We start from the raw sequence: 16,695 nt of genomic DNA on the forward strand, positions 1-16,695 counted from the left end.
CTACAGTTCTAAGCAACCACTGATCTCTTTTCTGTCTCTATAGGTTTGCCTCTTCTGGACATTTCATATAAATCTAGTTATGTAATATATGGTCTTTTGTCACTGGCTTCTTTCAGTTAGTGTAATGTTTTCAAGGTTCATACATGTTGTAGCTTGTTATCAATATACTCTGTTACTTTTAATTGTCAAATCTGTTGTATGAATAGATATACCACATTTTGTGTATTCACTTATCAGTTGATGGACATTTGGGTTATTTTCAGCTTTTGTCTATTATGAATGATGCTGTTATGAACATTCATGTACAAGTTTTTGTGTGGACATATGTTTTATTTCTCTTGGATGTATACCTAGGGTTGGAATTATTTGGTCATATGATAACTCTACGTTTAGCTTTCTGAGGAACTGCCAAACTATTTTCCAAGGTAATGGCACCATTTTACATTTCCACCAGCAATGTCTGAGTGTCCTAATTTCTCCACGTTCTTACCAACGCTTGTTATTTTCCATCTTTTTGACTATAGCCATCTTAGTGGGTGTGAAACCCTAGATATCTAGGACAATCTTGAGGTTCACCTCATTTGTTTCTGTTCTCTTGGGATCATTGTTCTTTGACCCTGTTGTCCAATGTCTGAAATAGTGGTTTCATTTTTATTTTTTTAGTACTTTAAATTATTCAACATGGTTTGAAATAAATCTTTATTTTAATGACTTTTGCTCTGTAGTATTTCCTTCCTTTCACTTATTTTGAACTTTATTTATTCTTCTTTTCCTAACTTCTTAAAATAAAAACTCATTATATATTTTAAACCTTTCATCTTTTTTTAAAATGAGAAATTTTAATCTAAGTACCGCTTTAGCTATATTCCATAATTTGGATAAGTTGTGTTTGCATTCTCATTTAGTTCAAAATGTTTTCTGATTTCTCTGTGATTTCTTCTTGACCCATAGTTATTGTTTTTTGCTGTTTAATTTCTAAATATTTTGGGTCTTTCCTGATGTCTTTCTGTTGTTGATTCCTAATTTAATTCTATTGTAATTGGAAAACATACTTTGTATGATTTCTGCAAATTACCTACTAGGATTTTGATTAATACTGCACTGAGTCTGTAGATCAGTTAGAGTACAATTGATATCTTAACAATAGCAAGTCTTCCAACACGTGAACACAACATATTTCTCCATTTATTTAGGTCTTTAATATTTATCAGAAAAGTTTTATAGTTTTCAGTGTACTGGCACTTTACATTTTCTGTAATATTTATCTCAAGCATTTCTATTTTAATGATATTTGTAAATAATATTTTTATTTCCTTTTTAAGTGTTTGTTGCCTGTATGTAGAAATACCGCTGATTTTTATACATTGTACATTGTCTATTCTGCAACCTTACTAAACTCACTTATTAATTTTAGTAGATTTTTTTGTTGTCTCTGTTAAACTTTCTGCATAGACTATCATGTCCATGAACAAGAAAGTTTTACTTCTTCCTTCCAATCTAGATTCCCTTTATTTCCTTTCCTTGCCTGATTCCTGGACAAACCTGCATGCAGTACAATGCTACAGAGAAGCGATGATGGTGGACATCATTGTCTTATTTCTCATATTAGAAGGAAAGAAGAAATTCCCTTCTATTCCTAGATTGCTGACTTTTTATCATGAATGAGAGTTGAATTTTGTCAAATACTTTTCCATCATTTATTGAAATGATTATGTGATTTGTTTGTTTTTAATTCATTAGCATGTGAATTATATTGATCTCTTTTAGAATGTTAAAGCAACTCTGCATTTTGAGGATAAACCCCACTTGCACATAATATCCTTTCCACCTATTATTGAATTCAATTTGCTGAATGGTATTTTCAGAATTTTTGCATCTGTGTTCATGAGAGATATTGGTCCGTACTTTTCTTTTCTTGTAATGTCTTGGTATGGCTCTGGTGTCAGGGTAATACTAGACTCTAAATAAATTGGAAAGTCGCTGCCCTTCAGTTTTCTGGAAGAGTTTTTGTGTAGGATTAGTGTTATTTCTTAAATGTTTGGTAGAATTCACTCATGGCTCTGACTGGGCCTGGAATTTTATTTGTTTGTTTGATGGGAAGACTAACTACATATTCAGTTTCTATAATAGGACTGTTCATGTTATTTATTTCTTTTGAGTAAACTGTAGTAGATTATGTAGTTCGTGGATTTTTCCATTTCATCTAAATTGTCAAATTATTGCCATCTAATTCTTCATAATATTTTCTTATTATCCTGTTAACATCTATTGAATTTATAGTGATATTTCCTTCTGAATTTCTTTTAGTAATTCTAACATTGGTGTATTATATAATAGTAATGGTAGTGTCCTTTTACTTTTATTCCCAATCAATATAGCAGAAGTGTGACCATTTTTATCAGTATTCTCAAAAAAAACAGCTTTTGATTTCATTAATTTTCTCTGTTGCTTTTCTGTTTTCTATTTAAGTGATTTCCACTTTGATCTTGTTTATTACCTTTCTTCCACTTGTTTTGGGCTTAATTTGCTATTCTTTTTCTTAAGTTTCTTATGGCAAAACTTATTTTAAGTTCTTTCTTTTCTAATATAGGTATAGACTAGCATAATTTTCTCCCTAAGTACCATTTCAGTGGCATCACATAAATTATAGTATATATAGTGTTTTCCTGTTGAGATGAAAACGGTTTCTAATTTCCCTTTCAATTCCTCTTTTGATATATGAATTGTTTAAAAGTGTGATTTTTAGCATAACAAGATGTTATTGGTTCATCTTGTGTATTTCCTAACTCAGACCTGGAATCAGATATTTCTCCAAGACTATAATCTGGGTACTCAGGGCACTCATTGCTAGTATGTTGGTATTCATTTCTAGGTCTTTTCAGTGAATATCATAAGGAAAATATATCTTCTTTAGGGACAAAACATAACTGAATATAGACTTATTTCCAACCCAAATTCAGGACTTTTACTTAGCCTTCAAAACAATATTATCGGTACTACCACTACCAATATGATTATTAAAAATAGCTTGATTTTTTAAGCAATTATCTTTATGACATATTCCAGTAGTCATGTACAGTCATATTACTGTATTTTGAAGTCATTTGGAAAAGTTTTTCTCTATGTGGTTATTTGACTAATTTGTTTAAATTTTATTTGCATAGTTTTATAAAATTTTATTGCATAAATAAAAACTAAATTTTTAATTTTGTAGTTTCGTAGTTTTGTATAAAAGTTATAAAATTTTTGTAATTTAATAAAATTTTTATAAAATTTTGTAATTATATAAATATTTACATAGTATAGTTGAACCTATTAAAACAACATATATTCAAAGAAATCTGCCTTCTCTTTCTGTCTCCTCACCTTGCTTTTTTTCCTTTTGCCATTGGTAACTTTAAAAAATCAATTTTTGTATAATCAGATATGAGTATATACTTCTATCTTCTTTCTTAAGAAACAATAATATGCTATGTACTTTCCGCCCCACTTTATTTACATTGCAATATATCTGTATGATCACTTTATACTAGTATACAAAGATATTTTTCTTCCTTTTCTACAGTACCATGGTTTATCCGGCTAGTCCCTTTACTGATGAATGATTGATTACCTTGTTTTCACTCTTTTGCTATGAATGATCCTGCAGTGAAAAACTTATATTTACAAAAAGCAAGATTGCTACATATAATTTTAGTAGTTAGTGCCACACTTTCCCTTTGTAAAGTTTGTACCATTTCCATTCTCACTACTGATTCCAGAGTTCTTGCTTCCACCACCACCTTACTAGCAAAGTATGTTGATATGATATCAGAGTAGTTTTAATTTAAACTTCTGTTAGTGTGAAGTAAAGCTTATATTTTTAATTATATATTATACTTAGTAAATGTAAACTAAATTGAAAAATATTTACTCTGCTATGAAAACATAATGAGAAATGCATGACAAAAACAAACTCATCAATGCAATATTGAAATATAAAATGTTCTTTACATAAAAATAAATGCTGAATTATTGCTGTGACTCTGTCCATTTTTTTTTTTTAATACCTACAGCACCTGGTCTTCCTAGGTGGTCTCCCATGCAAGTACTAACTAGGCCCAACCCTGCTTAACTTCTGAGATCAGAAGGGATCGGGCTTGTTCAACGTGGCATGGCCATAGACTTTATCAGTTTTTTGAAAGTATATTTTGGATGTGTTAATGATGAGAGTGTCAACTGAATTTTTCTTAAACTGAGAACTTACACCCAGATAATATTTTTATATCAGTATCATAGTAAGAAGTAAAATTTTACTAAATTTGCACATTAACTCATTGGCTTTAAAGGTCCTTTTTCAATTAACTTCTGGTCGTGAATTGCTTGTCCTCCTGCTGTTCTTTTTCCCCTACTGTGTTTTTTTCCCCACTTGTTTTGGATAAACACATAAGTTCTTCATTTATTATATAAAAATGAGCTTATTGTTATGGTTTTGCACCTGGATACTGAAATATTCTAATTCCTCTTGGACTTAGTAATTGTCTGCTTTTGATGAAAAATAAAATAAGATGAAACAAGAAAAGAAGACAAAGAAATCAGTACCAACTTTTTATTTTTAACCTCCAGCAAACACTGGACAGATGGGATAACTTTAAAGTGGAACTACTTGTTCAACAATGGTCCTCTGATATATTTGTTTTGGAATTGTGCAAACTTCTGAACTAAATATCAATAGTCTGTAATGTAGGAATCTGAATTCAGTTCTCATTGGGCTGAATTTTTTTTAATATAATGACAATTAGAGATAACTTTAATTTGGGAGGGATATTTAATTGTTTTCTAACATTTTAATTAGGGAAAATATTAAACATAAAAGTTTATAGACTAATACAATGAATATTCATATTTTTCTATAATTGTTGACATTTTCCCTATTTGTTTCATCTATATTCATCTAAGTATCTCTACATATCTCTGTTTCTGAACCATTTGAAATTAAATTGAAGATATAGTGCTTTCACCAAACTACTTCAGTGTAAAACTCCTAAAAATAGAGCATTCTTCTATCCAAGAAAACCATTATCATGCCTAAGAAAATTAAAATTTTCCTTAATATCATCTCATGCATGTTTATATTCAAATTGTCCTAATAACCCCTACATTTTTAAATAACTATAATTTTTTAAACCAGTATTTAAATTAAGGTTCACAATTGCATATTGTTGTTATTTCTCTTTAGTCTCTTGAAATATAGAACAGTTCCTGCAACTTTTTTAAATCCTTACTTATTAACTTTGAAGAGACTAGTTCTAAATTCGAGATTTGTCTGGAGAAGAGTCAATATATTAGTTATCTATTTCTGTGTAACAAATTATCCCAAACTTAGAAGCTTATACCAACAGACATTTATTATTTCACACAGTTTCTGAGAATGAGAAATCTAGAAGCAGTTTAGCTGATTGGGTCTGGCTCATGAGGCTGCAGTCAAGATGTCATCTGATGGCTTGACTGATCCTGGGGGACCCACTGCCAATAACATTCCTTCACATGGCTGTTGGCAGGTTGCCTCAGTTTTTTGCCATGCAGTCTCTCCACAGTGTTGCTGACAAAATGGCAACGAACTACTCCCATAGTAAGCAATCTGAGAGAAAGACATACACACATACATACAGATACTGACCAATATTAAAACTAGAGTAATTTTTATAACCTTATCTTGGAAGTATGACATATGGTTAGTGCTGCCAAAGTCTCTTGGTCATCAGGACCAGCATTAATACGGTATGGGAGGGGATGTAAGGGTATGAATACCTATAGGTATACACCATGGCATACCAACCTAGAGGCTGGCCGCTATAGCCCACACTCTGGATTTGTCTAGTTTCTTAATGTTGTCATTTAATTTGTTCCTTTATTTTTCTAATATTTCCTATACACTGAAAGTTGTGTCTCACTGCTTGATCATATTCAGGTAATCATTATGTGCAAGAATGCTTCATAGGTGATACAACATATTTCATATTGCACTACTTAAGAAGGTATAGAATGTCAAGTTATCATACTTGACTAAGGTGATCTGATATCTTTTATAAAGGTGTTTCTTTTTCTCTTTGCAATTAGTAATTTGTGAGAGCTTCCAGTCAAGATGGCAGAGTAATACTATACTTGCCTCCACTTACAACCATATCAAAATTATAGCTAAACGATAGAACAGCCATGATTGAGAGATCTGAAGTCTAACTGAACAGAAGTCCTACTACTGGGGACACACAGAAGAGGCCACCTTGAAACTAGTAGGAGGGATGGAGATGCAGAATAGGCTGGTCCTGCACCTGCATGTGGCGATTGAGAATCAAGAGTGATATCTCAGCTGTGGAGGTCCTCCCCAGAGAAGGGAGGTGTCCCAGCCCCAATGAGGCTCACCAGCCCAGGGTTCCAGTGATAGGAAGAGAAGTCCCTAAATCTTCTGGCTGTGAAAACCAGCAGATATTGTGTCCAAGTGAGACTGAGAGCAGCTGGAGGGCAGGTGTTTCTCTTAAAGGGCCCATATGCACAGACTTATTTGCTGATGGACTTACTCCTTGGGGCAGCAGCTTGACAGGTACTAGGAACATACAGGGAGGAACTGAATTGTCTGGCTTCCGGGTGAGGGCTGGAGGGGCAGCTTTCTTCCAAGCAAAAGTTCTGGCAGAATACATTGTTTCTCTATTGAGCCCTCCCTTCTCCCAGAATGCAGACCCAGGTGGCTGCCATTAAGTCTCCAACAATCTGGCTAAAACTGGTCACTCCAACCTAGTGATTCCCTGGGACCCTGCCCCACCCAACTCGCAGGCCCACTCAAGCCACTTTCAGTGGCTTTTCCATACAAACAAATTGTCTTGCATGATGCTGCAGACTTTCCTAAAATCTCAAAGGTTTGCAATAACTAAACAAGGAGTATCTGGCCTCAGCATGCCCCATACCTGTTGCTGAGCAGGCCCAAGCCTGGCAATAGCAAAAGCCAACCTAAGTTCACAGTTCGGTCTCTAAACACACCTCTAAGGCCAGTGCGGGTGGTGGCCATCTGCGAATTGTTGGTGACCCTTGACAGCTGTTCCGGGCAGGGTACAGTCTATGGCTGAATTTGGCCTACGACTGAACTTGGTCTGTGGGAGGGCCCCTCCCAGGAGGCCCAGGGGGCAGCATACCCGGTGGCTGACTTCAGAAAAGCCAGAGCACCACTCAGGGATACATCAAAGGATGATGCACCCAAAGAGAAGACTGGGCAGGCATCTAGGCTGTGCTAAAGCAAATCCTGCTCCATAGGGTCAGCCCCTCACCAGCCAGTCCTCACAAACAATTAACCTAAGGGTCAATCCCTCCTATTGACATACAAACAGCAATCATGCTCAACTACAACAACAGGACACACACAACACATACAAAGGACACACCTGGAGCACCCGGCTCAAGTGACCAGAGAAGACTGCACCGCTGCAACCTAGAAGACACCTACACAATAGTAAGACTAGGAGACATAGCAGCCCTACCTAATACATAGAAACAAACATAGGGAGGCAAGCAAAATGATACAAAGAAACATGTCCCAAATGAAAAACCAGAACAAAACTTCATAAAAAGAACTAAACAAAAGCAGCTCAATACACTGCTTATAAGGATACTCAATGAACTTAAGGGAAGAGTAGATGAACTCAGTGAGAACTTTAACAAAGAGAGAGAAATGATAAAAATGGAGGTAGAAAACATTAAAAAGAACCAATCAGAAATGAAGAATACAGTAACTGAAATGAAGAATATATTCCAGGGAATCAACAACATATAAGATGAAGCAGAGGATCGAATCAGAAATTTATAAAGTAAGGTAGCAGAAAACACCCAATCACAACAGCAACGAGAAAAAGAATCCAAGAAAATGATGACAGTTTAAGGGGCCTCTGGACAACAACATGTGTATCAATATTTGCATCATAGGAGTGCAAGATGGAGAAGAGAAAGAGCGAGGATTGAAAACCTATTTGAAAAAATATGGTGGAAAACTTCCCTAACCTAGTGAAGGAAATAGACATAAAAGCCCAAGAAGCACAGAGGATCTCAAACAAGATGAACCCAAGGATGCCCACACCAAGACACATCATAATTAAAATGCCAAAAGTTAAAGAGAGAATCTTAGAAGCAGCAAGACAAAGATGGTTAGTTAACTACAAAGGAGCTCCCATAAGACTATTAGCTGATTTGTCAACAGAAAATTTGCAGGCCAGAAGAGACTTGCGTGAAATAGTCAAGGTGATGAAAGAAAAGGGCCTACAACCAAAATTACTCTACCCAGCACAGCTATCATTTAGAATGTAAGGATAAAGAGTTCCCCAGACAAGAAAAAGCTGAAGGAGCTCATCAGCGCCAAACCAGTATTACAAGAAATGTTAGAGGGACTTCTTTAAGAAGAAGAAAAAAATTTAAAATATGAATAATAAAATGACAATAACTACATATCTACCAACAACTATTTGAAATGTAAATGAACTAAATGTGCCAATCAAAAGATAGGGTGACAAAATAAATAAGAATAAAAGACCCCTACATATACTGCCCACAAGACTCACTCCAGATTGAGAGACATACAAGAACTGAAAGTAAAAGGATGGGGCAAAAAATTTTACGAAAAAAGAAACAACAAAAAGCTAGGGAAGCAATACTTATACCAAGCAAAATAAACTTTAAAACAAAGGTTATAACAAGAGACAAAGAAGGACCCAGTAATACAACTTCTGGCTATTTATCTGAACAAGCCAAAAACACTACTTTGAAGGGACATGTGAAGGAATGTGTTCATTGCAGCATTATTTATAATAGCCAAGATGTGGGTGTCCATTAGTTGATGAATAGATAAAGAAAAGGTGGTATATACATGGAACAGAATAGAAAAAGAATGAAATCTGCCATCAGCCATAGAAAAAGAATGAAATCTGCCATCTGTAACAATATGGATGGACCTAGCAGATGTACTGAGCAGAGTAAGTCAGACAGAGAAAGACAAATGCCATGTGATTTCATTTACATGTAGAATCTGAAGAACAAAATAAAAAAACAAAACAGCAACAAACTCATAGATACAGAGAACATTTTGATGGTTGTCAGATGGGAGGGGATTTGTGGTCGGTGAAAAAGGGGAAGAGAATAAGAAGTACAAATTGATAATTTAAAAATAGTCATGGGGATGTAAAGTATAACATAAGGAATGTAGTCAATAATATTGTAATAACCATGTATGGTATCAAATAGATACCAGATTTATTGGGATGATCACTTTATAAGATACATAAATGTCTAATCACCATGTAGTATACCTGAGACTAATATAATATTGTATGCCAACTGTAATTGAAAATAAAAAATATTACTAAAAAATGAAAAGAAAGTAATCATGAGTTGACACTTTGAAATTTACCAGATATCCTGTTCTTTGGGCAAGAATTTGAACTTTTTGTGATTTTTAATATTAATAGCTAACTTTTTGTGCATTTGTAACCTGCTAAGTGCTTTTAAATCCATTTCTTCATTTTAACTTCACAATGCAATGAGATAGATACTTTAATTGTCCTCATTTATAGGTAAGAAAGATTTAAGCTCCTAGAATTTAAACATTAAGGCACACAGCTAGTAAATGGCAAAGCCAGTATCTAAATTTAGGTATGTCTGACTCCAGAACCCCATGTTATTGATAGTACTGCTTATAAAAATAATGGGAGAACCAACATGTACAATTTTACACAAAGTATAAAATGAAGATCCCTTGAAAACACTGGGAGGAACCCAGGTATAGAAGGGGTAAGCTATTGAAGTTGATATGTATGATTCAATTACCTGCATGAAATTAAAGGCAGAATTTCCTAGACTAAAAGCAAAATTGTATATAACTATTCAAGGCAGATGAAAAGCTACTATTTTAAAGATTTCTAGAGACTATTTTACTACTCAGGAACTCATTCCTTGGCAAAAACAACAACAAAAAATTATCTTTTACTCTAGAAGTAGAATTTTGTTGTAAAGTTACATATATCTTATATACAGATGTGGTTATAACTATAACATTAAGTTAAGATTAAGGCAAATATTTAAATGATTCCAGAGAGAGTTTTATTGGTGTGGGCCAGGGAATGAAAGTGATATCCCGCAGTGGAAAAGAAAAGATAATTTTTTACTCTTTTATGGGGTTAAACCTCTAAAGCAATGCTGTAAAATAGGATTTTTGCAATAAAAAAAAAAAATTAAATGTTTTTAATTTAATTTTTAATTTCTGTGGCTACTATAGTGACCTATGCAACGTTAAAGGATAATTACAAATTCAAGTAAAGTTCCTTAATTGTTTCTCTTCACCTCAGATGCATACATTTCTCTTTTTGTACTAATAAGGATATGTGGAATCTTAGAATTGTGGAGTTTTAGAATTGCAAAGACATTTCTAAAATAATCATATAGATCTTTCCAACACTCTTTTATTTTATGAATAAAGAGCCTAAGAGTGAGTGAGAATGAATGCCTTAGAATACACAGCAAGGGAATGTTGGAACTAGAGCTAGGGCTAGGGCTCAGGTTTTACTGTCCTTCTAGCCTCAATTTTTCTCTCATATCTGGCCTTAACAGTAATAGAGTGATTGAAAAAGAAGTCAATATAAACAAGCACAGAACAATTTACAAAGAGAATAGCCAAAGTGCCTGCTTTGTTCCTAAAGGCATTGAAAGCAGGCACCTAGAAACGTGGGTAACCTCTTTTAGTTCTGAGACAAGTGACCTTTGTTTCGGAAAGGATCAGGATAAGTGTCCTTCGATAATGTGGACCACAGAATTCCACGTCACCGTGATGTAGGAAGTAGGAGAGAGCTCTAGTTGCAGGACTTGGATAAAATTGGCTCTGTGCTTCCCAGGATCTAAAGAAAATAATATGAAAAAAGGCTAACCCGCCAACACTTTTTCACAGGTTACGCCTTGTGATTCAACCCCTTTCAAAAAAACTGATGGAAGAACAATTTGTCCCTCTTTTCTTTTGGTCCTTGCCTTACCCTGTTATTTATTCACAGTTCTCATAGTTGTCTCTATAAGCCAGTGACAGTGGTCTCTTCTAACACACACTGCAGGGAACAGGAAGGTACAGCACTCCGAAAACAGAAACTTCTGAATGAATGGTCCTCAAAGTGTGGTCCTGGGACCAGGAGCATCAGCCTCCCATGAGAATAAGATGAAAATATTGATTCTAGAGCCCTACCCCATAGTGAATCAAAAATTCTGGCAGTAGGGCCCAGCATTCTGTGTCTTAACCAGTCCTACATATGATTCAGATACTGAATAGGCTAAAATTTGAGAACCACTGTTTTAGGGCATTCTCTAGGAGAAGTCTTAGTCTCAGAAATAATTAAGCCATAGCCAGGTAGCATAGCCTAGGGAATGAGATTCAGGTACTACAGTTAACCCTTAGCAACACTAGGAGAGACTATGGTAGGCTCTGGTAACCCAAGAGAAAACAAACAAACAAACATAACCTGAGTCTTGGATGTGGTAGATGTGAGCCAAATCTTAGTCCTCAGTACAAAAATGGAATTATCATTAAACAATATATTCATGTTTCACTCTATTTACATTATGTCAACCTGGGTTTAACACTGCTGTGTAAGTAAGAATGATTTTTCAGCACACAATCTTTTTTTTTTTTAATCTATTTTCCCTCCTACATAGACGCAGTGAAACAGATGAAATTAGGAGTTCTTCCTACATGCCAGGCATAAATTCCTTGCTGTTACCGGTAGGAAGGACTGCCTCCTGTGCTACTTTTAAATGTGTATACTAGTTTTTGTGCCAAGGAGGAGTTAGGATCTGTAATGCCTTAAGGAAGAAGAGAATTATACTCAGGCTACAGGGAGGTAATTGTTTTTCCAAAGTAAGTGAGCTCCCTAGACTTCTTAAGATTTCTAGAAAATCTCAAATAACTACTACTGCAAAAGATGTGTGGTGCCTCTGCTCTGTGATGGAGAACCACTGCTACCAGTAGTAACAGCCATTATGTGTTGGGCATGGATCTGTTCCAGGTGTGCTTCACTAATACCTTAGGTGGATTTAACCCTCACAACAACCCTGAGAGGTAAGCATTAATACTTCCATTACACAGACTGGCAAAATGCATGTTAAAGGGCTTAACCAACTATCCAAAGTCATTCTTGAAGTATCCAACCAGGTTTCAAACTGAGGTCTGTCTGACTCCAAAATTTCTGCTCTAAATCCTCATCCCTTGGCACTCCCTCCCCACACTTTCAGCCCTAAACAGTTCTATGCTTTATTTACCCCTCTTATCCTTGAGTACAGTCCTTTTCTGCTTCCCCATTTAGAGAACTACTTCAAGGCTCTGGTCAATTTATGCCTTGTGACATTTTTCCTGGCCAGATTTTTCAGTCTTTCTTCTCTAAGTTCCCTCTGACTCCTCATGCTAAATTCCCACCATGATTTTTCATTTAAACTATGTTATATGACTCTCATTACACATCGTATCATAATCATTTTTTTCAGGGGTCTTTCTCTCTCAATATCCAAAGACTTCTTCATAGCCGCATTTAGTTTCATATTTTCTTTCCCCATAGCTCCAGTTAACTTTTATATTTTGATTCTATGATATTTTCAGAATCTTAGAAATAGACTTAAAAAGGAAGATGATGATGATAATGATTTAACTCACATCTTCAAGGACGGAGGGTTAAAAATATTACATGGCTGATAACTCGTTGCTTTTCTTAATAAAATGAATCCTCAAAAGACCATCATAACAATGAGTAAAGGTCATATAACCTTCAAAATTTAACTTTCCTGAGTTCATTCGTGAACTGAGTTTGTAAGACAACCAAGTGAACTTAATTCCAATGAGTGACAATCCTCCCTGGAAAGGGATATGGCACATACATTTTTAACTTTTGGAAGAGGATCGGCTGAAGATGGGTAAGAAGAAATCTGCTAAAAGTTTGATGCATTTCTTAAAAGCCACGTGTGGGCTGAAGCATCAGTTTAAAGTAACAGAGAGCCCTTTTTCATGGGCCTCTACTAGTTTTCACAGAAGAAGGATTGGAGGTAAATCAAGAGATGGAAAAGACTCAACTTAGTGGCACAGGTATGTAAAAGTTGATTGCTTTCCTCTCTGAGACAGGCATAAAACACTGCCTTCTTCCACAGAATCTTCTTTCATATTAAGTAAAAGCCTTAAGTCACCAAGGGAGAACAGTAAATCTCCTCACCTTCAGGGCCCAGGTGAAGTTCCATTGCTTCCTGGGGAGAGGTAGAAGCAAAACGCATTTGCCTCTTGAAGAGGAATGAATCTTAAATATACAATATCAGAAAATATCCACTATTTCTGGATTCTGCACCAACACAAACCAGAGGTCTGCTACAACTGAGGGAAAGCCAGAAACTGTCTTCTGACTGAGAACTGTCACAGATTCAAGGCAGAATTTGGCTGCCATGGGGATGGAGGAGGATCGGGAATATGAGAAGACCTTACCGCAGAGGCCCGGGTGCACAGAGTCTGCCAAAAATTGAGACAGATCAGGAGCACCAAGGATTTCACATGCCCCCGCAAGGAGCCTAATGTTGAGTAACAAGGATTGGAGTCTATTGCTAGAGCAAGAAGCAAGAGCCAGCGAGAGACACCCACTCCCACCATCCACCCTTCCCACTATAGTGCAGGCATCAGGGACTGATAACAGCTAGAAGTGGAGCAGAGACAGTGAGAAAAACTCTCCAGTATTTCACACCTCATACTAAGCACAAGGTAACAGTACTTTTTACTAGAAGAATCTAAAGCCTATGATACACTTAGGTTCAAGATAGCACCAAAATGTAAACCTAGCTCACTGACTGACTAAACTGATTCAACCTCTCATGCTAATGGCCTAACAGAAAAGGAAACATGCCCATTTTTATGAGTAAATACTATTTACCTCAGTCTCTATTGTTCTTCTATCACAATCACCAGTAATTAATCAAAAAGTCACAGAACACTACATAGCCAGGAAAAAACCCACTGTTGAAAGATAAAACAGTCAGCCAGACTGAGAGATGAACCAGGTGTTGGAACTATCAGACAGGAACATTAAAACAAATATGATTAATATGTAAAGGATCTAGTGGAAAAAGTGGACAGCATCCATGAACGGATGAGAAATTTTAGCAGAAAGCTGGAAACTAAAAAAAGAGGCAAGTGGAAATCTTGGAGATAAACATGTGTTATCAAATATGAAGACTTCTTTCAATATGTTTATTATCAGACTTAACACATCTGAAGAAAGAATCGGCAAACCCGGAGCTGGAGTAACAGAAGTTGTCCAAAGTGTAACACAAAGAAAAAACGACGTGAAACATTCAGGCACTGTGGGACAATATCATATGATCTGCCATAAATGAATATGGGTCCCAGAAGAAGAGAGAGAAAAATGGGGCAGAAAACATATTAGAATAGATAACGGCCAAGAATTTTACAACATTAATAAAGAAGTGCAGAAATGCTCAAGCTGAATAAATAAAATCCAGGACTCCCTACATCGACAGTGGAGGGAGACTGTCCAGGCAAAGAGGAATGACTGGAACTCTCAACTCAGTGTCTCCTCCCTTGACTTTCAGAAAACATCGAGGATTGCTCCCTACTTATCACTGCTCTCAGCACACTGGCAATTTAAGATCTGGCCCAAGTATAGATATAGGAATCTTCCCTTAGTGACAGCATCATAGCCAGGGAAGACTAAGCAAGACACAGGACTGCATTTCTCAATATGTGTTCAATGTGAATAAGAAACATTACTGCTGTCAGATGTTCAGTTGGCAGGAAGAAAGTTTCTTCATAAATTTCACTGATTATACAACATAGTAAAAGTTCTGGAACATAGGAAAATAAAGAAACCTCTTCTATCTGGTGTTTCCTTCAGGTTCCTTTTGTCTAATATTATATATTATGTCTTCACCGGAGGTATAGGCATTTTGTCTCATTCATCTTTTAGAACAATGCCTGGCAATTGTTAATTTATTCAACAAATTTTTAAGTGAAAACTATGTATTAAACACTTTTCTAGGCATTTGAGTGGATAGTTATAAGGTGCCTGCTTTCATGGAGTTTACATTCTAGTGGAGGGGATTTGGATAGCAAAACAAATGAGAGCATTAGAAAGTAGTATGTAGTATGAGAAAATAAAATGGGGCAAGAGAGGGAGTAGGTAGGACAGTCAGGACAGGCTTCCCTGAACTGGACACCTATTAACATCCCATGGAAGATATTCAGAGAAATGCTGTTCTTTCAGGGAAATAAAGACAATAGTTATACTTTTGGAAAGTATCATTTTTAAATTAGGACTGACTTATTCTTTCCTCCCTTTCTCCTGGTCATCTCAGTGTCAACCCCAGAGCTTCACGCTCTTATAAGGCACCAGGCCAAAAAATGAGAAGTCAGAGCTATGTACTGTCACCCACTTCAGAGACCTGCCTCTTTCCTGATCACTAACTCTTACACTGTCTGCCACCTTCAGAGAAGACCTAGGACTGTCTATAAGGGGCTTTATAAGACCATAACAAGTTGATATTCATCATCGTAATTAATTCAGCAAATATTTTTGAGTATTTCCTGTGGCCAGGCACAGCTGGGAATACAGCAGTGAACAAAATATACAAAAACCCTTGTCCTCATGAAGGGTGGGGACACTGGTTTTGTTCTGCTGACATTTAAGGCACATAAGAAGGCTTTCTCTCCCCATCATCACCACCACCCTTTTGTTTTCTTCTCTTTCCAAAGGCTATCTATGTAGCTCCTGGAGGAGAAAAGGAGAATAGAGTCTGGGCAGCTCAAATGTAGTTCATTTGTCTCTGTTGTTGTGGAATACTAACATTCCCTGTAGATATCTAGAGTTGAGGTCCGTGGAGAAGCTTTTTTTGAAGGATGAGAAGAATGGAACTTCTATTGAAATTTAAATGTGTTCTGCTTGAAGATTTATTCTTAAATCTTCTACAAACTTGTGGATTTAGAAACTTCTGGAATGTATTTCCAATATAATTTTATTGGGAATGATGGAAACGGTAGAATACTTTCCTATTAACCTCTCTTTCCAACAAGGCTTCTATGACATGGAAGTACTTGTGCTGAATGGTGGTCATAGAAAGCACCTTACAGCAGTGTACTAAAATTTTCACAGTCTCAAAATAAATTAGGCCACATGTGTGTTTACTCAGCCCCACCATCGTAGATGCAGTGCGTGTTTTCAGCTTTTCAAGGCAATGATGTCATTTTAGCTATGTGACAAATGACTTAAAATGTGGTTTGGATCTACGGCCATGCCACCCTGAACAAGTCCGATCCCATGTGATCTCAGATGCTAAGCAGGGTCAGGCCTGGTTAGTACTTGGATGGGAGACCACCTAGGAAGACTAGGTGCTGTAGGCATAAAAAATAAAATAAGGGATTGTAAGCTGACAAGATCCTTGCAATCTGTGAGGTCAATCAAGGGTTGCTTCACTTAAAAAAAAAATAAATGTGGTTTGGTTTTAGTTGAACTATCAAGTTATATTTTGTCTAGTTTTTAATACGTGGGTTTCATGCTTTAACATGTACCAGAATTTATGTATAAGTATTCCATTTATTACTAACGGTTTTAAAGGCTTTGAACAAAATAGAAATTAAGACATTCGTTATTTAGTATTAATTTA

At 35.9% G+C, this 16,695-nt stretch overlaps 1 protein-coding gene and 2 pseudogenes across 1 annotated transcript in view; 2 read left to right on the forward strand and 1 right to left on the reverse strand.

Annotated features, from left to right (window-relative positions):
• Window positions 1–16,695, forward strand: part of ARHGAP20 (Rho GTPase activating protein 20) — a 98,454-nt gene that overhangs the window by 29,695 nt on the left and 52,064 nt on the right.
• LOC112480460 lies at window positions 4,047–4,165 on the reverse strand (annotated as a pseudogene).
• LOC112480466 lies at window positions 16,314–16,432 on the forward strand (annotated as a pseudogene).

Source organism: Pteropus alecto, unplaced genomic scaffold (genome assembly GCF_000325575.1).
Source record: "Pteropus alecto unplaced genomic scaffold, ASM32557v1 scaffold224, whole genome shotgun sequence".
NCBI lineage: Eukaryota > Metazoa > Chordata > Mammalia > Chiroptera > Pteropodidae > Pteropus > Pteropus alecto.